General features: G+C 39.4%; 1 long non-coding RNA gene and 2 pseudogenes across 1 annotated transcript; 2 read left to right on the forward strand and 1 right to left on the reverse strand.

Annotated features, from left to right (window-relative positions):
* Positions 1 to 1977: 1977 nt before the first annotated feature.
* LOC116674828 (uncharacterized) lies at positions 1978 to 11333 on the forward strand. The gene is made up of 3 exons (XR_004328216.1): positions 1978 to 2157; positions 4320 to 4324; positions 11323 to 11333. It is a non-coding gene; the product is annotated as an uncharacterized LOC116674828 (long non-coding RNA).
* Positions 8146 to 9705, reverse strand: LOC116674827 (5-hydroxytryptamine receptor 1D-like; annotated as a pseudogene).
* Positions 11334 to 12644: 1311 nt separating the features above from the next.
* Positions 12645 to 21368, forward strand: LOC116674826 (snake venom 5'-nucleotidase-like; annotated as a pseudogene).
* Positions 21369 to 22246: the final 878 nt, after the last annotated feature.

The following is a 22246-nucleotide window of genomic DNA, read 5'->3' on the forward strand; positions in this document are numbered from 1 at the left end:
TATATGGCGTATAATATAATATACAATTGTTAGATTAGAACATCATATATGACCTCATTTAGATATAAAAATGTAATTAATCATTGAACTATGAAGCCTTTTGTAAAAAAAAAAGATATAGTAATTTAAATCGATGAATCTGCAAACCTTTCAGGGACCCTTTTTAAAGAATCACTGGATTCCAACTGTGGACCTTTGTTGCATTTGCAATTACTGTACCAATAACTCAAATTACTACCAATTAAAATAAAACCCCAGTTGTAGTAAACCGTGTTTTCCAATAAATTCACTGAGTCGTAGAAAAGGACAAATCACAGCAAGCAGCTGTGATTTCATAGAAAAACATGCACTTAACATTCACACAGCAGGGTTTGATAAATATCAATCAGTTGTTTAGCTTTAGTAGTTGTCCGCAGAGAAATCTGTAACACAGTGAAAACAAACTAATGAGAAATAATTCATTATATTGGCCAAATTCCAATGTGGATTTCTCTTAAAACACTAATCGCAACAAATGTATCCATGTGCTCTTATATAACACATGACACGTTCTGTCAAAAACTCACTTTAGGCCTCAAAATCGTATCACATTTTCAACCGGAGACATGTACTCCTGGTACCCCTTGAAATGGAACCTGTTTATTATGTTCCCATGAGCTGAAGAGACAGTGATAGAGATGGGGTGGGATGGAGGCTGCAGAGGAGAAAAGTAATGATGATGGAGCGGAAGCAGAGTGAGGCAGACATGAAGGGAGGAGAAGATGGAAAAATAGTGGGATGAATTGGGAGAAACAATGCTACATGGCAGGGGATAAAATGGTGATTAGTGGAGAATGGGGTCAGGTCAATTGACAGATCATCAGGGATGCACACCTGTTTACAGCCCAGAGCTGCCTGATAAAGGAAACCATGACTAAATCCACTGTAAAATATAAACCGGTGAAAACTACATCCACCACAGGCTGACACGTGTATTACTGTGATGTTGCCGTGGCTCCTGACTGATGTGATGCCCTCATATTTTTACACCAGTCAAAGTAGAAAATGTAGAGGCATGTGCAGATCTAAGAACGCCGCTCTTGTCTTTTTAAGGTGGGCATTTGCCTGTATGTGTTTGACTTGAGATTAAATGGATCAGACATTTTAATCATGTCAATGTGGCTTTACTTAGAGTAGAGAGATCTTGCTTTGACTGAAGATGTTCAGCTTTCTCACTGCATTTAAATTCTAAATGGTGAAACGGCCAACATGCTATTCCTCATTTATGGAAATGTTCAGATAAGTAAAATAACATGCGTACCTGTCAGAACACCAAAATAAGGGTGCCCTATGCTGTAACCTCTTACTGAACAGGTACACCACATCGCAGCATACTGATTATTCCACAGAGAGCCTTGAAGTTAGAAATTAGCTTTGGACTAAATTTTGATCTTGGTCACGTGCATTTTTGTCAGTCAACGCCATTGGTATTTCTTGTCGATATACTATATATATATATATGTATATATATATGCAGGGGGCATAAGTATACACACCCCTATGTTAAATTCCCATAGAGGCAGGCAGATTTTTATTTTTAAAGGCAAGTTGTTTAATGGATCCAGGATACAGGTTTCTTGTGTTTTCTCACACCCTCCCATGAACTGTGTGTTGTCTTGTGCATTATGTTGTGATGTTGTTATGTATTGAATATTATGTTGCTGTCTGCATTGTTTCGTTTCGAGAAAGCGTGTGGTGGCGCTATTCCATAGCTGCCGCCCGGAGGCTTGCTCCAACCTAAGTCAAATTCCTTGTATGTGTCCTCATACCTGGCAAATAAAGTTGATTCTGATTCTGATTCTATGCATCGTGATAAATATTTTTTTAATCAAGGCATTAAGATCAATTTTTTTTATTCCTCTTTTTAATCAACTTTAGCATGGGTGTGTAAACTTCATCAAGCCACTGTATATACATATACTGTATATATACCAATACACAATACACACATAAAACTGTCAAAATGCACATGTACATTCAGTATACATGGCTTCATAAAGTGATTAAATGGAATTAGGCAGTTCAATTTCATTAGAAAATGCAGGCTATTCCATTTACATGGGGCATAATATTCAAATGCAGTTTTGCCTAATTCTGTCCTAACAAATGAAATATTCAGTGCCATAGTGATTTAAATGTAAATGTAACAACCCTGATCAGGCAGTCATGAGGTTAATGACCAGAACCAATCAGGTATCCCAGGAGGAGTCACAGGTTAACCTAAAACTGCTTCTACTCCATTTTAGGTCATATCTCCAACACATTCGTCCTTCTTTTTAGTAATGACAAATTGATTACATACTTACCAGTCATACTCAGAAAATGTGTTATGGAGGAGCGCCAGGGTCGGCCAGTGAAGATTGCAGTGCGGTGGATAACACCTCCGACCCCCTAGGACACCACTCCTGCAGTTAAATTGGACTGAAATGAGTTTTCTCAGCAGAGTGGGCTCACCTCACTCTAATATGGGGGTGACCTGCACCTCCAAAAGGGAGATATGCAATTTAAGATGATGTGGCATCTGATAGGAATAAACATGTGGACCTCGGGAATAAAAGAAAGTTGACCTGGATACACAGCTGCAGATGAATGGTAAATCAGACCACACCCCACAAAGACACTGAAATCATGCTTTAGTTCTTCCCAGTGAAGAAAACCTGAGGGTGGTGGTATGGTTGTTTGTGTGTGCAGTGCTGGTCACAGTCACCACAGTTTGAACTCCAGATTTAATGAGACTGTTAGTCCATGCAGCGGCCTCAATAGATGCTCCATATGATCTCACACTGGCAGATATAATTCATACTTCATTTAATGATTTCCCAAAAGTCAGTTCAGTTTTATGGCATCTCTGCAGGAAAACAGCTCAATTTCTCAAGAAAAATAAATAATTGAAAAAATAACTAAATAAATAACTGTCCTACAATTATTTATTTTTCTTGACAGAGACGTGCACAATGTGTTGTATTTTATAAGTGTTAATACTTAATGGTGAAATTTAAATAAATACTGTGGTTGACTTACAAAGGATAATCAAATGCAAGAACTTCATCAGCTGCCATTTGACTAAATGCTTGCCAAAGTTTGGCTTTGTAGTGCAATACAGTTAATTTCTGCCTGAGCTGGTGGAGAATTAATTTTCCCTTCCATCCAAGTGTGACGGTGTGGGACGGCTTTAGAGCAGAAGACCTCTCGGTCCCACCCTGTCAGAAAGCTGATAAAAAAAATCAAAAAGTTTGGTGGTGGTTAAGAGATTATGGTAAGATTTTTATTTGCATATTGAAGGTAAATGACTATTGATCCAGAACTTAAACAGCATACCTGTGTGTTAAACTGTGTGACATGAGCAGGAAGCATGTTTTGAAGTGCGGTCGATGTTGCCTATTAGAGTGACAGGATGCTTGGGGGTTGAAGACGGGGGGAAAAAGGCTGAATTAGGTTCTGTCAGGCAGGCAAATTTCATGCTAATAGCTTCAGTGACATTTTCTGTTGTTATTGCTTACAAAAATGGGAAATTACAAACATGCTAGTTATGTTTCCATTTCACTGCACTTTCTCATGCTTAATATCAAAAGGTTAATACACAATATGTAAATTATCCTCAAGGTGAGGGAAAAAAAACCCTCATTTATATTCTTCAAGGCTCTTGATGAAACCGAAATCCATCTATGTGTGAGGTTGACATGTTGCTTTATTATGCAACAGGAATGCATTATATCCAGGTTTTTTATATTTGCAATGATTACTTAGAAAACTATTTAATACCTACCTAATGTCTCACCATGTGCAAATATTTTAGACATAGTGCTGGAGAAGGGGGAGGTGAGATATACAGAGAAACAAAATGACCTCTTGTGTTGAAATGCCATCTTCTTTGTTGTAGCAGTATCTGCCACAAGGACTCAGTAAAGTTTAACCTCTCAGCAGGGACATGTCAAGTTCAGCACAAAACTACAACCAACTTCCACCAGCTCTCTATTAGACATCTGTTTAGTTTTCTTACTTTCAACTTTGTGCATTCAACTTGAAAAACTCAGTAATGGAAAGGATATTTGTTAAATGTAGCAAGTAGCGGACAATGGATTTCTGATTCTTTCATGTGTAAAATGTATGATACGTCATGCTCAAATCAAACCACAATTCATCTCTGCCAGGTGAATACATTTTATCTCCAGCTTTTTAGGAAACATTGAAAGAAACTTGGTTGACCAGATTGCATTTAATGTGGTTTAAAAAATCCAAGTGATCAAACTTTCTCTGTCCATTCATGATTTAACACAAAGACACCGTAATCTGAGTAAATTAGGTTTCTGCGTAAGCAATGTGGAGGGGAAAGAGGACTGAGGTCCCATTGCCAGTGACGCACATGCAGTACGGATGGGAGATCATAGAGCAACCGAATCCTCAGCAGCATGCACACCTCCTCTACCATCACCACCACCACGTGGCCTAATTTGGTGATATATAGCTTGTCAGGCCAGTGTCTGTGTTAAGTGTGATAAATTTACCAAGCTCGGTTAGTGACGGTCCCACAGGTGTAAACACAGCCAGTTGATCAGATCACCAGTTTGGTGAAATAAATTGACTCATTTATTAGGATTTTCTAGCTAAAGGCAACCAAATACAGCATGCCTTCTATTTTGGACTACAGGGGAATCCCAATTTATGGTTCAGAGAAACACATAACAAGACACAGGTGAGCTGGAGGAGAAGCTAATGCAAAGTGCTGCAAACCTTTGAACTAACCCACTTTATTGAAACTGCTTGTGGCAATGGATCTGCTGTGAAGCACGGAAAGAGAACACATGACTGAAGGCTCTGATTCAACATGCACAACAACATGGTGTGCACTTCTCCGTGAAATCTCATCCACACATGAGCTGAGGTGTGTTTAGTGTCTGTGGACATGAACAAGGTGGAAAATTGCTCCACATTCCACTGTCCAATTTTAGCTCTGTATCATCTTGTCATCACCAGGTATTGATGAAAGTAGAACACAGAATAATGGTTTTGCCAAGAGGTTTTAATGACAGTTGTTTTGATGTGATAAATTTCCACACTGTTTAGGATTTTATATCTGTGCATGTCCATTCACATGCCTGCAATGCAAGTGAATGGGTTTAATTTGACCAAAGCTGTAATTCAGTTGTCAATATTTGGCAAACATAATGTGCAAAACTACATGTAAGCAATTAAGTTGCAAAAAGTAGCCTATTGTTTGGTTACTGGGATATTTGTTCAATTCAATTCAATTCAATTTTATTTATAGTATCAATTCATAACAAGAGTTATCTCAAGACACTTTACTGTGTTGGTTGTTCACCAACAAACTTTTAAGAGTAGTTGCATCTTGTTGCATTAGCTCAGGTGCTGTGTACAACAGGATTTCTTACAAAATGCTAACTAAAAGTGTCAGTTTGAGGATGGCTGGAAACTGATATCTAATTGTTATTCACCCTCAATCTCCTTTCCGTCCCGTAATGCCTAATAGATGACTTGCTGACTCGTTCTCCTTCCTGTCAAGGTCAATTGTCATCCCCTTGGTAATTTATAAATAGCACATGGGCCCTTGTGCCTCCATTTTTCAGGTGATGGATGCTGCAAACCTTCTTAGACCAGAAAGGTTGAAACAATAAAGCTGTTAAACCAAACTACATTCTGCGAAAGAATATTTTATAGATTCGTTATCCATGTGTTCAGCCTCAGTAGCTGTTACATCAGCATCATCCCTCACTCCACAGCAGACCTGTGGCAAACCAGCAATGCAGCACATTCAGTTATGAGAAAAAAAGTGGTTGTATAATTTATGCATTTTCTTGCCAATGTAATCATTCTGTGTCAACAAAAGGATAATGTGTACTGTTCTGCAGCTGGGGATAAAGCAGTGTTACTTACATGAGCCATGCAATACTCCTTAGGATACACAAAATCATAAACCTGTTTGTTGAACAACAATCTCTCAGCATGACTGTGTATCCGTCAGTAACGGATCAAATCTGCTCTGTATCGATCTCTGCATGCATTCAGAGGGACTGGTGACATCTGCAGTATGAGGACTAGTGCTGTCCTGTATTTGTACTGAAAATATTTAATAAAACATTAAAGTGCCCAGACTTTTTAAATAAAACTCTCCCCAAAAATCTAGGGGTGCTTGAAGCAAGTGGTTCGAGGCTACATTAGCCGTTACTGATATAACACCCGGAATGTCAGAGAACTGTTTGCGATTGGCTTGAATTGTGGGTAGAACAGAGATTCAATGTAGTCTTTTGAGACTAATTTGAAGTGTTTTACTTTTTCTTATTACATTCTTATTAAGTGGTGTGATTGAGGACAAAATGTGTTTCTATTGAATCTTCACAAATACCTTTGCAATAATAAATCTCTCTTTAGCTTATTATTTAAACCTACACTTTATAAGTTGTTCTATGAGCTTCTGTTTATATACTTATACTTCAATGCACTGGTGATCTGCAAAGACATTTAACCTGTAACTCAAAGCTCAATGTCCAACAAAGGTTTTTGTTTTAATGTCCATTACCTCTGAGGGAAGATATATGTACTGTATATATTATATATCATGAAGATTTACTTTGCTCAGTCTTTCAAAATACTGTTAGCTGTTCCAGAAAATGCAGGAAATGCTTTGTCTGCCTGCTCAGGTGCACTCATCTTTCATGCATGACGGGCCATATGAAAATAATATGAAAACTGTGTTTGCATGTGAGTTGACAATATAAGTGCCCCTTTCTGTGAGTGTGAAGTACACCAGAAGAGCATAGCCCACTGTCACTCTCATCACTTATTGAACTGTGACAGCCGTTCACCGCGCACACAGTTTCCTCCTCCGCCTGAAGGAAGGCAGCAAAGAGATGGAAAGGGCAAGAAGATGGCAGAGAGTTCAAACTTTAGTGAGAATCTCTGTCACAACAGACTCTCATATGACATTATAGCGAAACGTCAAGAGGAACTGATGTGAAGGGACGCCCAATCATCCAAATTAATCTGTATTAGTAAATGCCCTGCCACGTTCTGTGAGTGCCTCAAGAGGCTGTTGGATTTCATTTGACATCATCGTGATATGCTGAGGGCCATTACTCTATTCTCTTATTTCATTTCAAGGTAAGGCTTCAAAACAAAACTACAAGTGGTCTGTCAGAAAATCTGTGCAGCTTTCAACATGCCAACAACAACTTAAAGCCTTTATTGCACAGCATCTCTGAATGTGAACAGATCCTAGAACAACATACCTTTTATTTCACATAATTTTTCACAATGTTTTGTAGCTCTCTATAGCCATGAGATGGCAAACCATTTCATGCATGAACATAACATACTGTAGGTACAGATTTAATGTAACACACACACACACACACACACACACACACACACACACACACACACACACACAGTAAAACAAGGTTGTATTTGTTCCGCAAAATTGAACTTATGATTAGCTTTCGCTGCTGGTTAAACATCAGCTACAGTTTCTTTGTTTGACACTGATATGAATCTTTTCTCTTTTTTCAAATGCATGATTGTGATTAACAAAGGACAACCATACATGGTAGTAGCAAGCAGTCCATGAACATATTAAAAAGTATTTGTTTTTCAGAATAAATGGACATATTGTCGATGTAGGAGTCCAATTTTTACACATAATGCAAAAAGGATTCATTTCATCAAATCAGCTGTCCATGATCTCTCTGATCTCTTCTACTTACTGACATTGATAGGTCAGTCCTTGCATGGGAATAACGGGCTGTGCATTTCTTTAATGCACTGTACCATTCAAACAGGAATCCATCCATGTTTTTTAATTAAATAAACCTTTTAATTAAGTATAATAATAATTTGGCCTTGCAGTGGTTTGAGCTTTAAGTTACGTCAAACACTCATACTCCAGATTTGCTTTTATGAAAACTGGCATTTTAAATCACCATATACTGGACCAAATGGCTAAAGATGAATGTTGTTTTCTTTTGCATGTACATCTCATAATTTCTATGAGTTCCACAAATTATGTTGCATGGCATTCTTACTATTCTATATTGTCATATACTTTTAGAACTTCATATCCAAAAATAATACATAAATAATCTTATGGGAGACTGAAGAAACATTCGTTCACGACCTGCAGCACTTGAAGCGCACAAGTTTATGGAAAGCTTTCTTGAAGTCCTCATTGGACATTGTGTATATGATCGGGTTGATGAGGGAGTTCAGATAGCCCAACCAGGTGAAAAAGTCAAATAACTCGGGGTTTAAAACATGTCTCACACGTGGCCACCACCAATGTGTAAATGAAAAACGGCAGCCAGCAAACGATATAAGCGCCGAGGATTATCCCCAAAGTCTTGGTCGCCTTTCTCTCTCTGGCTGCTGAAATGCGCTTTTTCTCCAAAAGCGCGTCCGACAACGTCACTTTCACCTGGTTCCGCTTGTTGAAGACCGGTGTCGCTGGACTGGGTGTCGTGTCTTCCGCACTGCAGAGATGTTGTGGACGCCACGGATCCCGGGGAGTTGGTGACCAGGTGCGCAGAGGTGAGTCTCTTCCCCACCTTCTTGGGGACTGCTTCAGGATCCGTTTCCGAGCCTCGACGTATATCCGTCCGTAGAGGACAATGAGCAGCAATGTTGGGGATGTAGAAAGCCCCAAAGGTGGAGTAGATGGTGTAAAAAATATGATCCGTGTTGACGCTGCAGCTGGTCAGCTCCTCCGCCTTAACCTGCCTCCAGAAGAGAGGAGGCAGGGAGATGGAGATGGCGATGACCCAGGCTGTGGCCACCATCCCGGCCGCGCGCCCCGGAGTGCGCTTTTTGGAGTACTCCACCGCGTCCGTGATGGCCCAGTACCTATCCAAAGCGATTACGCACAGGTGGAGGATAGACGCCGTGCAACACGTTATGTCCGAGGAGAGCCAGATGTCGCACACGATTTGCCCCAACGTCCAGGTGTGGATAACCGTGTAGAGGACACAAATGGGCATCACCAGAATGGACACCAGCAGGTCGGTGATGGCCAGAGAGGCGATCAGAAAGTTCGCAGGAGTTTGCAGTTTCTTCGATTGGGAGATTATCGCTACGACAAACGCATTGGATAAAGTGGTGGCGAGTGTTATGCCGGAAAGAATCACCGCCAGACTGATCTGATAGGCGAGACTCTCTGCGCTGACATCCACAGTGGATGGATCAGGAAGACAACTGCCGTTTGTGGTGTTCACCGGCTGAGTTAGCTCGACTTGACCGCAGCGCTCCATAACTTTTAGTCACTTTTTCTCATATTTGATGTCACCCTCTGAGATGTCTGTCATTTAAGGTGCCCTTTCTCTTGATGGACGTCTCTTTATCCGTGCCATCCGGTCACATAAATGACAAAATGGTGGTAAGTCTTAACATGAAACTGATTCCTTTCTTCCTCATTTGCTTCTGTTAGCCTATTTCAAGTATGTGCAGATGTCACATTGGTAAAGCAAATATCCACTGTTCAAACTTTTCCGTTTTTTAGCCATAAAAGAAAACTTCTTAACTGTTGTAAGCCCACACAACAGGCAGAAAAGGTTTGTATGTAAATGTAAATGATGAGCAGTGCTTCCTGATGTCCCAACATCTGGGAAGATGTCACAGATAATCCGCATGTAGGGCAGAAGATCTCCAGAGCTGTTTCCTCAGGCCCCCTGTGGTTGAATGGTGAGTCAACCCAAAGTCTCATTTTTAACAGACTCTGACATCAAACAAGTACCACTGATAACAGCATTGCTTTCTCTCTCTCTCTCTCTCTCTCTCTCTCTCTCTCTCTCTCTCTCTCTCTCTCTCTCTCTCTCTCTCTCTCTCTCTCTCTCTCTCTCTCTCTCTCTCTCTCTCTCCTTATGAAGAGTAGGCTATCTGCTGGGTCATAGTGCCAAGAGTGTCTCATTTGTCACATGTTGTGCACCATTGACTGATAAAAAAAAAAAAAAAAAAAAAAAAAACTTGTATCACAGAATATAAAACCTGCCACTGTCAATAATGGTAATTTATAAAGGGTTATAAGTTGTAACTTATGGCTTTATTAACAGTTCCAATACTTTACAGATCCATTAAAATCATCTGGGGGAACAACCTTTGGTTGCCAGGTTGTGAAAAGTCTCTCTGGCAGTTGTCATTAAAGTCAAGTCATATAATAACTTTAAAAATAGCATTTCATAAATTGCTTGGAACACACTACAATACTAGTGTAGTTGTATGCAGCGTTAAGGCATTTTAAAGTATTTATTAATGCACACTATTTGCCAAAAGTTATAACTTCTGCTATGATGTAATATTCTATTATATCACTATTGTCATCCACCTTTTTATACAACAGACTCCACGTATGGGTGCCAACAGGAGGAGTTATATTGTTGACAAATATATTTACACTCAATCTGCTTACAATTACATTATATTGTGTTTCTGTTGTTTACATTATTGTTTATATGAATGCTAAATATGACCATGTCATCTTTGTATGCTCCAGTTTCCATGAATTAAAGTCAGAACATTATAAAGCATTTGTAAATGATTAATAAAGCCATAAGTTACAACTTACACTCTATAATGAGAGCTTTCTTAGGAAGTGGTGTCATCATAGCGTCTTTTTAAATAGAAATACTGATGGTTGATGCAACGATTCTTTTGACATTTGGATAGAAGATTTAGTATGAGGAGTTCACTTGCATTGAATTATGCCATTTTTGGCACTTCTGATGTGTGCTAAGGTTGTCGTAGATATTGACATTGGGTCACTGCCAGTTACACATGACGCTTGAACTTCTCATGCCCAGTCAGTCTTTCAGGCTTGTCAACCCCCAGCAGCATGTCCAAACACACACGAACACAGGCACACGCACACACGCAAGCACGTACGCACGCACACCCCGGGGCAATGTCCATTTTTCAAACTGAAATGGCTCAGAGTAATGGAGCCAGGAGAGCTACAGGAGTTCAAGATGTATTGAGCGTGCACATAGGTAACTAAGCAACAGTGGGCTCTTGAACTTTTGACCTGCTTCAGCCAGCAGCTCTGCTCTGATGGCTCCACTGTGCTGTCAGGTTACAGCATGTTTCTACATAGTCATTACTAAGGACATAACAACGGTAAATTGTTTTTTTTGTGGAAAAAAATATTTATGTTGAATATTGGATTGTATGAGTTCAACAATCGACTAGTGTGGACTTCACCGGAAAACAGGAAATAAACAGAAGTATGAATTGACATAACTTTTGTGGCTTTCTGTCACATCTACAGCAGTCGCTGTGTTCACACAGAAGGAATCACTGCACATGGGAAGGCACTTTAAATGACATTTTAAACATGTTTAGAGGCTAAAAACACATTTAAAACGTGCCCTGTTTAAGCTTGTTGGGTGCTTACTCTAGCAGGAGGATAACACGGTGTAGGCAGCACCTATAGTTTGTTTTTTTTCTCTACTGACAGCACTCCTAATTTCCAAACAGAGCTACATGTTGAAATTGACCGGAATTCTCCTTTAACAAAACTGCAACAAATTATTAGATATATATAATAAATTAAAAAATTAATAATAATAAATTAGATAATATAAATCCCCACTGATGATAGGCTTTCTGGCCTATAGGTCAATAAAATAGCAGCCAAAGATGCACTGAGCAATTTATAAAATTGTGCCAACAATTAATATTTTAATAGCTTCTGCAATAAAGGTATGTATAAAAGCTTTAGGCTGTCCTAACAGTTATTTTAGGCCCAGTTTTATATGCAACTTCATTTGAAACAATATAACTTTGCTTAAAAAAATGTTGAAGACCCCATTTTTAGAGGCGTTGAGGAAATATTTTAGAAAACATTTAATTGCATCAACATGTTTGGCACCTTGGCCTTTCAGCTGTACAACTTCAACTTGAAATATATCGTTCAGAATAAGGATTCAAACACAATTTTCCCCAGAAACAGAATACAAGTGACCATGATTTAATGCAATGAAAATGTCATTGGCAAACACCTACGTATGTGTGCTTAAGATATACTTTGGAAGAATATGTATTATCATTTCAAACTGTACGGAAGATAGTAACATATTTTAAATGCTCTTTCACTGTCTGGAAAACAAAGCAATGTACAAGAAAACAAAAGCGGGGTTCTTTGCTGCATCTTGAAAATCTCTGTCCAAATATTAATGCTTCTTTAGAACGCATTCTAGCCCAGAAAGTAAATTTGAGTCCTTAAACTACCCTAGTTTTGACACAAATGCTTGATAGTTGGGGACTTTTCAGCAGCATCCAGTTTGTAAGGACAAAAAAACTACAGCTATATCAGGACCACGGACAGCTCCTCTTTTTTATTCTAATCTATATTATAAACAATATAAAACCTGCTGGAACTGAAAAAATAAAGACCTTAATTCATGGTGTCTATCTTAATAGCTTATTCTGGATAATAGAGGTGCCTCATATCATTACTAGGTCTTGTGCAGTCATGTGGATGTATTTGAACATACCACAAATCTTAACGTCAACAGACACTCCTTAGGTCAGTAGGTCATGCTCTGAGATCACTTAAGATCACTGTTATTCTCCTCTACTTTAACGTCTGTGTGACTGTCATGACAATCATGAAGATGATGATGATGATGTCTGCATGAGTCTGTTTTAATCCCACTTAGACTGTGATCCTTTCCCCCTCACCAAAGACCCCAACAATTGACTTCAGTCATTACTTACATCCTTGCTGACAGTACCATAGCCAAGTAATGAGACAATGAGCTGTAAGGTTATAGTTAGGGAAACTTGGGCCAGACACCAAAATGCTCTAAATCAAATAAATTATTTAGGTGTATTTCGTTAATTGACAAGGATATGCTTTAAAGCCTTCTACAAGCTGTAATGATTGAAATTCTGTTTGGGGAAATACTGAAATAAGAGACCCTTAACTACCAAATACCCACCAAACCACTCTTAACTGTGGCTACGCTTGCTGTTGTTCTCAGCAGTTTCATTAACCTTTGTCGTAAACTTCAGACAAGCCAATTCAAAAGAAAAAAAATGGCAAGAGCAGTTGTGTCAAACAGTTGAGCGTCACTTAGAGTTTAATGTACTATGAAGGTAACTCCCTGGGGTGCAAATGACTGATGCATTCATCTGAACTTACAGTTTTAACAAATACTCTATGGCAGGAAAAAAAAAGGAACAGACAATCAAAGTCTCTAAACAGCATTGTGCTACTGGGCGGGTGTAGTTAATGTCACCCTAGAACACAGTATCAACTATTTTTTTGATTGATTGCAATGCATGTACTTGACTAATGCATTCATGTTAACTGCAATTCAGTTTTTTCTGCATTTAATCTTCACTTTATAAGAACTTTATACTTGCACTTATGCACATGGAAAGACATTTGCAAGCTTTAAAGGTCCCATGACATGGTGGTCTTTGGAGACTTTTATATAGACCTCAAAATTTGGCCTTAGCGCAGAATCACAGCCACTGGAGCCAGTCCCACAATGAGCTTTCTTAGTATGTGCCATTTTTGAGTCTGTAGCTTTTGAGGAGGAGAGGGGGAGGCAGAGCAGGATACCCAGGGCTCGGTTTACACCTATCGCCATTTCTAGTCACTGGGGATCATTGGCAGGCTGGGGGATCTCATATTAATGTTGAAAAACCCCTAAGTGAAATTTTCATGCCATGGGACCTTTAAAAATCCTTTACATCTTAATGAGCAAGAGTCAGGTTGGTGATACTCATCTGGAAAATGAACAGTGTGGTGATAAACCACTTTAACTGACTCAAATACCAACATTATCCAAAAGGCATACATAAATACCATTGACACCTTGGAAAATCACATTAGCAATGGTCTTTTTCTCTTATCCCGACAACTGCTTGTGGTGTTAATGAATCTAATATCTCAGCTGTTGTAGAACACTGTCAGTAAGTAATGTTGTAAAACCTGATTATAGTGTATATTTTGCTCCTGTTGGGCACACCAGATTGTTTACTTTTTGGTGAATTCAAAATGTATGTTGGTGAAGTGAAACTATGTCCTCAGAGATTTCTGTGGTTGTTTTGAACAGAATTCCCCTGCAGGCAGCGACAAACAGCAATTATGTCTCTGGATCCGAGCTCAGCAGAGAGTACCGTGAGGCAGTACTCAGCGAAACAGACCCTCCTGTGAGTTCATGATTGTACCCCTTGACTGACCATGACCGTCTGGCACTGCTAATGCATGAGAACTGGGCCCAATACAGCCACCATTACCACTGTTTACACAAAACACATGCTTGTTACTGTCATCCTAATGTTTGTTTTGTTTCCCAGTTGTAGTTTTTTGTGTGAAAAGGCTTTGGTGTGAGTGACCCAGTTCAGCGGCAGCAGCAGTGGCAGCAGCAGCAGCACTGGGCAATTTTTGTGACTCGGTGTCTGTTATCTCCCCTCACCTCTAAACACATTGCAGCAGAGCACAGTAGCTGGCTACATCCAATCTCACACTGGCCTGAAAGTCCTATTTTTAACTTTGGTTAGCTAATAAGGTATCCAGTGAGACTTAAAGTTGATATATTATACCACATGCAAGCACAGGGCAATTTTTTCAAACCTTTTTCTTTACAATTTGATAAATGTTGCATGACTATTAAAACAAATGGTAGAATTCCCCAGATAGTGTAGTGGAAAACTAACTTGAGTTTTACAACACAATCTTGCAGTGAAATCTTTTAATGAATTGAAATAATTAAATAATAAGTAGAGTTTTGGGCTGTTTATTTGTATTTGAATTCATCCTCTTGAGCTGATTTAATTACAGCTATAACTTAGTTGCCCCTGCACAATTTTTACCTTAAATACTAGACATCTGGCAGGGAAAAGGCCATGTGAATTTCTGGCATGAGTTTATCATTGTTCAAATGAAAACTGCATTCTCGTGTGGAACCTTCCACACGAGAATAGTTAGTTGGCGTTGAATATGAATAAGCTGTAGGTCTGCAGTACAAGTTGTCTGAGATTTGCAAAGTACACAGCTCCAGTTGAGCTATAAACATAAAATTAAATAGTATCACCTTGCTGTCATTATGGCTAATGTGTTAGAAAACAGTTGCTTCAGTAGACACAGAGCAACACTCACTTGTATTAGGAGTTGTGTTCTGGCCACCAGACCATCTAATATTAATTTCCCTTTTATCTCTGTTTTGGTTCTCCACCACCTACTGATAGAAATATCTGTCTCTTTAGCTGCTAATTGCTCCTTTATTTTCCCCAGCTAGTTGCAGCCTTTGTATGTCTGCTTTGGAGGTAGATCTGCAGAAGCAGAGAATATTTCACTCAGAGTGACAACCCCATCCTTTGTTCATATACAAAAAAATTTAGTGCAGCTTTAAAGTGACATTCAGGTAAGACACATTAGCAAGATATAAAGAGTAGACTCTTCAACAAACACTTATTTACACTTACTCAGAGTGAAGTTTAATCATGAGCACTTTTAAAACAATTCTAGGGGTGGCCTTTAGTTGTTGTGGACTTCTATTCTATCAATAACTGACAGCTGTAGAGACTGAGACCAAATAGGGCAAACGCAAATCAGGGCAGATCCCTTGTTGATGTGAGACTCAACCCTCCCTCTCCACCTACCCAAAACTATGCTGTAGAAAACGGCTCCATCTTATCCAAGTATTTATTGTATGAAATGGGACTCTAGAGAAAGGAGCAAGCTGAGCAGCTAGGTCAGCCATGTTTGGAGCCTGGATCCTAAAAGTTATGAAGCTGTAAAAAGCAAGCAAGTATATATATATAAGTGTTTAATAAAGATTCAGTTTCATGTTGATGGCACACAAAAAAAAAGGTCAGTTCCATTTAGGTTGAGTTTGGTCACTCAATTAATAAAAAAATAAGTAAAGTTACGTTACCTACAATATTTTATCAAGAAAGTTAAATAGTGTTCATAACTTTTCACTGTCAATATGATATATTGTCATACATTAAACTTCCCAGCAGTTAATAAAGTAGTTAAAATTAGCTCCACCCCAACCAGATAGAACATTTAAAGGGGGAAGAGCGCTACTTTTTACATCAAAGTCCATTTACAGGTCTTGTTGAGTTCTACTGCATATGTGGAAAAAGTTGAATAAAGCCTTTGTGGCTCCAGAGGGAGCTGGTGGAGTTTGATAAATGTCCTTATGTAGCTATTAAGTCACTTGAGTCAGTGGCCAATATGTATGTGGAGAGTTGCATTGTGGGTAATGTTGGTGCAAAGTTATAGGAGTGCAATGCTAAATCAGTGGATGACTCTTTAAAGATGCTGCTTACATATTATAAATGCAGTAATGACAATTCAATGCATTTACGTATACTTCTCTCTAACATGTTAATGTAATACCTGCTACTGTGCAACTTAAGTGAAATTGAAATGTAATGGAGTATCTTTTACTTCAGTGCAGGATCTGAATACTTCCTCTACCACTGTGTATAATCTATAGGCTGAGTGCAATGACAGAATCAAATATGGGACACATGTTGCGGAACCCGTCCCACTGCAGCGTGCCCCAGCCTAGTCTGATGGCATATGGTGCATTCTGCTCCGCCAATCAGCTCCCCAAGGTCTATTTCTAAAAATGTAACGGTGGAGATATGGGCTTCTATTTACAACTGGAAGCTTTTTGGAAGTCTTTCCAAATCTGACAATTATATGTACACATGCCCAGTCCACCATGTACGGGACTGAGACACTTTTTGGAGGGGTGTGTGCCCCAGTATTGTGAGTCCCTTGCTGTGAATATTGTGTAGGTCACTCAAGTAAAGGGCTAATCCAAGTAACATTACAGCACACAGCTACCAGGAAGAAGATGGGAAAAAGTGTATACTTAAATGCACTACATAGGGCAGAATTACATTCCCTAAAGGAAAAATGTGACAGGAAATGAGCTAGTGGTGGTGATGATGACTCACTGGTTGATAACAGGCCTGTTTTACTGCGGTCAGACTCATTTTGGCTTGAGTGAAAGTGTCCAAGTCCATTTGGAGACTGCATGGTCAGATTGGGAGACTGACTGCAGGCAGTTATGAGTTATATCAGCACTTTTAAGAGCTGGAACTAGTTCGCACTTTGAGGAGGAAAACGGGGAAGCGTAGAATTATTTATTAAGCTCTGGTAATGATGTTGCAGTGTTACCATTGTGTCAGTCCCTGAGGGTTGTTGCATAATGCATATCATTCTCTCTCTAAACATTCACAGCATGCAGCTGCAATATCACAGATGGTCTTGTTTTAACAATTAAAGGGTTACCTTGCAGTATAGACTGCAAACATTGTAATAATCTAGACATGCTGCTCTTTGATGTGTGTCTTTACTTATATACTGTACGTGTGAGGTTTGAGAACAGAATTAGGGTGATAGCGAGAGGAGGCGACCAGCCTAATCTGAGTGTGCAAATAATTGGTAATAGCACACATCAGTGCTGGTGTGGGGAAAGGCTCGTGGAGTGTGGAAGAGGACAGGTTATTGAGCAGGACGGGCACGGAGTGGAAGTTAGGAACAAGCTTACTGAATTTCATCACCCTGGCAGCAATATGTGCAATGCAAGGCTATGGATAATGGCAAAACATTATAAATCATTGTGTATGTAATGTAAATGTAAATATTGAAAGGTTGTGGTTGCAGCTGCTGCTTCATTTCAAAGCAGTGTATAAAAGAGTTCCAGAACAGATGATTATTGGGTAAACACTTCTCACCTCACTACCTATGAAGACTATTGTCAAACATATCAGAAGGTTAACCCCCTTTATAACTGCTGCATTTAACACTTTTAGTCTGTGCAAGAAAGGGCTTTTAGCCCACAAAAGAGCAGTATACAGAAGAAAAAAGTATACAGGGGGATTCAGCACTCCTCATAGGCTTGAGAAACCCATATCACTCTGTGTGGTGTGTGTGTGGTGTGTGTGTGTGTGTGTGTGTGTTGTGTGTGTGTGTGTGTGTGTGTGTGTGTTGTGTGTGTGTGTGTGTGTTTGTGTGCGTGCGTGCGTGCGTGTGTGTGTGTTCTTCAAGTACAACACCATCTGTCTAACTGTGTCAACTCCTGTGTCAAACTGCACCAGATGCACACAGTTAACCGAATTAGTTGACTTTACTAGAAATTTTCGCGGAAACCCGTTGCCTTAAACCGTTTAAGTTTTTAACAAGGTGGAACTAACTGGTCAAGTTGTTTTAACACAGAGCAGTTAGTTGATGCAGTAGACAAATCAAGTTTACATTAGTAGGCATACTAAAATTAATTAGTAAACATAATTATTTATTCTGGAGTCATGCTGTCTAAAATAAGCATGTTAACTTAAAGCTTTCAACTTCTTCATAATAAAGTGGCTATGTGTAACTTTCAGTTTTTGTCTTTTCTTACGGCGCTGTATTGCCCACTGTATTACTGAGTTAGCATTACAGGAGAGGTCATATAGTCACAATGAATGTTTTGCTTAAGTTACAGATCGGCGTTGCATTTCAAGTGTAGCATACAGTAACTTAGCCTACTTTGGATGTCTCGTGAGCTAAACCTGTCATGGTTTTGTCAAGTTTCTGTTGTTTCAAGTTTTCAGTTTGTATATCTACTTCCTGTTTTGTTTGAAATCCATTGTTGGTTATACAGTATCCTTGGTCACTTGTCTTTCTGCCTTTGTCTGCTTTCCCGCCCGTATGATTATTATCTCCGCCCGTAATTTGATTCACCTGTTTGCTTTCAGCTTCCCCTCTCACCAGCACTTAAATACTCACCATTCCACTTCACCTCCGCCAGTTGTAGTGTCTCTATGTCACTCTTTCCATTTTTTCTCTCAATTTGCTTCTTGGTGTTTTTGGACTTTAGCTGTTTCCTGTTTATGTTTCTTGCCTGCTCCTTTTGTACTTTTGCCTACCTGATTGTTATTAGACTTCTGCCTGCCTTTTGACGATGATTACTGCCTGCTCCTGCTGTAGCTACTGTTACAGCAGTACCACCGTCGCCCATACCCAGACATCACCAGGAATGATCATAACAGAAGTGTATAAGTAGTGATTAAAACTAAACAAGAAGATAGAGAAATAACTAAAAACTGTAAGAAGGGTGGATGCTGACTTGACAGCAACTCAGGGTTTCTGCAAAGGCAATGAGATTTGTTGCTGAACGCACAAACTTACTGTGCAATGATGCATGCACTTTTATTCACACTTGAGTGTTTCTATATTGAGTTATTTTCAATTTCCATCACTTGCTGGGTTATTTCATATTGTTGTGTCAAGTGTTACTGATGTTGATGTCCGCCTCATTGCTGAGAACGGCCTCTTTTTGTTCCTCACTCAGAAATGTCTGTGGATAGATGCTCATGGACCCAAATAGTCTGCACTTGTACAGCAGGGGAAACTGAAATGAAACCTAAAAAGTTCAAAAATAATTATTGTCATTACCCTTGTAACAATGGAAATTGGTTTTATACTTTGTTAGTTTTCTAAAGGCTGCACAAAAAAAAGAGTCTTCATAGGCAATCTGACATATATTTTTTTTTTAAAGTACACATTAAATCATAACAATAATTTAATCCTTACTGTTATGAGTCTAAGATATTTCAGCTATTACTGAATTAATTCCCTATGCTATTAGGTTATATTTCTCTTAGAGTATTTCACCTATAAGGAAAAATAAGTTTGGGAGCCACAATGCTTCTATTTGAATAACATTTGATTACTTTTTAGGTTTTTAGTCTCATTCTCTCCACTAAGGGGTGCTGGTTTACAGGCACTAGAACCAAGACTAGAGATCACCCCAGAAGCCTCAGTAATATGCTGTAAGGTTGTAAATAGTCAATATTTTGTATGTGAGCTATTATAGTTTGTGGAAATTAGTGAGAGGGTCATGTTTCAGTATTTGTCCTAGCAGTCGCAACAGACCTTTGGTAAAGTTAAATGGAGAGGGTATGTGAAAATATTTCCATTCAAATATTGGCATGAAAGATACTGGGGGGAGGATGTTGCCTTTTTTAAGTTGAAGGGAGGGTCCAAACCAAATATTAATAAACGTGAATAGGGTAAAAAAAATCATTAATATGACTACATTATTAATATTTAATTATAAACCATTAATAAACTTATTAGTTTTCTTCTTTTGTGTCCAGCGGGAACTATCTAGTGTTGTGAGCCAGTATCTCCCCCTGTGTATAGTTTATCACATCTTGTCTTGAGGAAAAGCCCCAGCTTGTTCATGTGCTATAGCTTACTTTCTGTAACTGGCGCGTTTTTACGCACAACGACACGATGAGCGTCTGGACCTCGCGGTGCGCTCTCTTGACCTTGCTCTGTATCTTTCTAAACTGTTCGAGCACACTCTCGACTTTCGAGGTGACGCTGCTTCACACAAACGACACCATGCACGAATCGAGGAGACAGCGAGACTCGGGGAAGTGTCCAGCCGGGGGTCCATGCTTCGGCGGGGTCGCCAGGCGGTTCACTAAAGTGTCAGAGATCAGGAAAAGGAGAAGAACGTGTGTTGTTGGATGCTGGAGACCGTTTCAGGGAACTGTCTGGTTCAACTACTATAAAGGCGCCGAAGCAGCGCACTTCATGAACAAACTCGGTTATGATGCTATGGTAAATGTTCTTCTAATGTGTTCTTTATGTTTTTGTTAACATGTTTCTGAGATAAATTGCTAGCATAATTGTAGATGCAGTCTTTGATTAGATGAACTCACTGGAGTTTATTAGTAATAAAATCTGTGTTTTTTGTATTTAAGGCTTTTGGAAACCATGAGTTTGACAACGGAGTGGAGGGTCTCATTCGGTACTTCCTCCAAAATGTTACTTGCTCTGTGGTGAGTGCCCACATTATACCTGACCAGACTCTGGCCCCAAGCTCAGCCGCTACTACCAGCCCTACACAGTCGTAATGAGGGCTCAGAGAAAGTGGTCGTGGTGGGCTACACCACTGCTGAGACCCCCTTCTTATCATGCCAGGTACCAGCATATCTTTTTTTGATTGGTGAGTGTTTAATGTATGTAATGCTTAATTTTGCATGCAGCAGTTCATTAAGTTAAAGCTTTGTTAGTCCAGGAGATTAATAATGAACTTGGATTTAATACACCATCTGGAGCTTTTTCCAGTGTGGTTACGTAGGCTAATAGTTTTTTTCCCACTGTTTTCTAATGCACTACAGATGTTTGCTTACTTTTCAGCACTTGTTCCATTTTTCCCCTGTCTGTTAGGCCAACACTTAAAGTTTGAGGATGAGTGAAGGCCCTTCAGGTTCAGGTTGATGAGCTGGAAACACAGGGATATAATAAGATCATCGCCCTGGGCCACTCTGGCTTTGACGTGGATCGAGATATCGCCACGCGCGTGAGGAGGAGTTGATGTCGTTATTGAGGACACACCAACACATTCCTCTATACTGGTATTTAGTATCCCATTTTATTCCGTTCTGTCCTGCTTTAGTGGCTGAGGTTGTATCTTTTAACAGTTTTTTTGTATTTAATTTGGCTGCAGAAGTCCTTTTTTAGCATTCACACTGTGCTCAGATACTTAAACTGTGCTTCGTACAACAAATAGGTTCCAAACTGCAAGAGGAAAAACATTGTTTAACCTTCACTGTCACTGGAAATGAGAGAAACGTGTACTGCAAACTTTCTTGGCAGGAAACCACCCATCCACTGAGTGCCCGCAGGTCTATACCCTTTTATGGGAGGCTAACGAGGGAGAAACGTGCCAGTGGTCCAGGCCTTTGCCTTTGGGAAGTACCTTGGCTACTTAAAACTTACCTTTGACGACTTCGGGAATGTAGTTAAAGCTGTTGGAAACCCCATCCTAATGGACAGTAGCATACGTCAAGGTAGCCTGGAATGAATATCAGTAATTACACGCGGCCTATGTTGACTTTTTAGTTGTTTTAACAGAAGAAAAAAAAACAAGATTTACATGTAAAATGACTTGACGTGACATTTCTGTCCGTCTGTGGTAAGGAAATCAATAAAAATAATAATCTTAAAATAATTTTGGTAATAACTGTGATGTTCAATTAGCGGGTAAAATGCTTGACTAGCCTTGTGTAGCTTATGTTAAAAATGAACTGCATCTAGTTAAGGCGTACATCTGTCATGTTTTCATCATTTTTTGCTACCACAAGTTTTGCTCATTGTGTTACTCTCAATCCAGAAGTCCTTGCTGACATTGAGAAGTGGAAAAAAGACTTGGCCCAGTATCCTAGCGTTATGTCGGAC

The sequence above is a fragment of the Etheostoma spectabile genome, unplaced genomic scaffold (assembly GCF_008692095.1).
Source record: "Etheostoma spectabile isolate EspeVRDwgs_2016 unplaced genomic scaffold, UIUC_Espe_1.0 scaffold00001106, whole genome shotgun sequence".
NCBI classification, from domain to species: domain Eukaryota; kingdom Metazoa; phylum Chordata; class Actinopteri; order Perciformes; family Percidae; genus Etheostoma; species Etheostoma spectabile.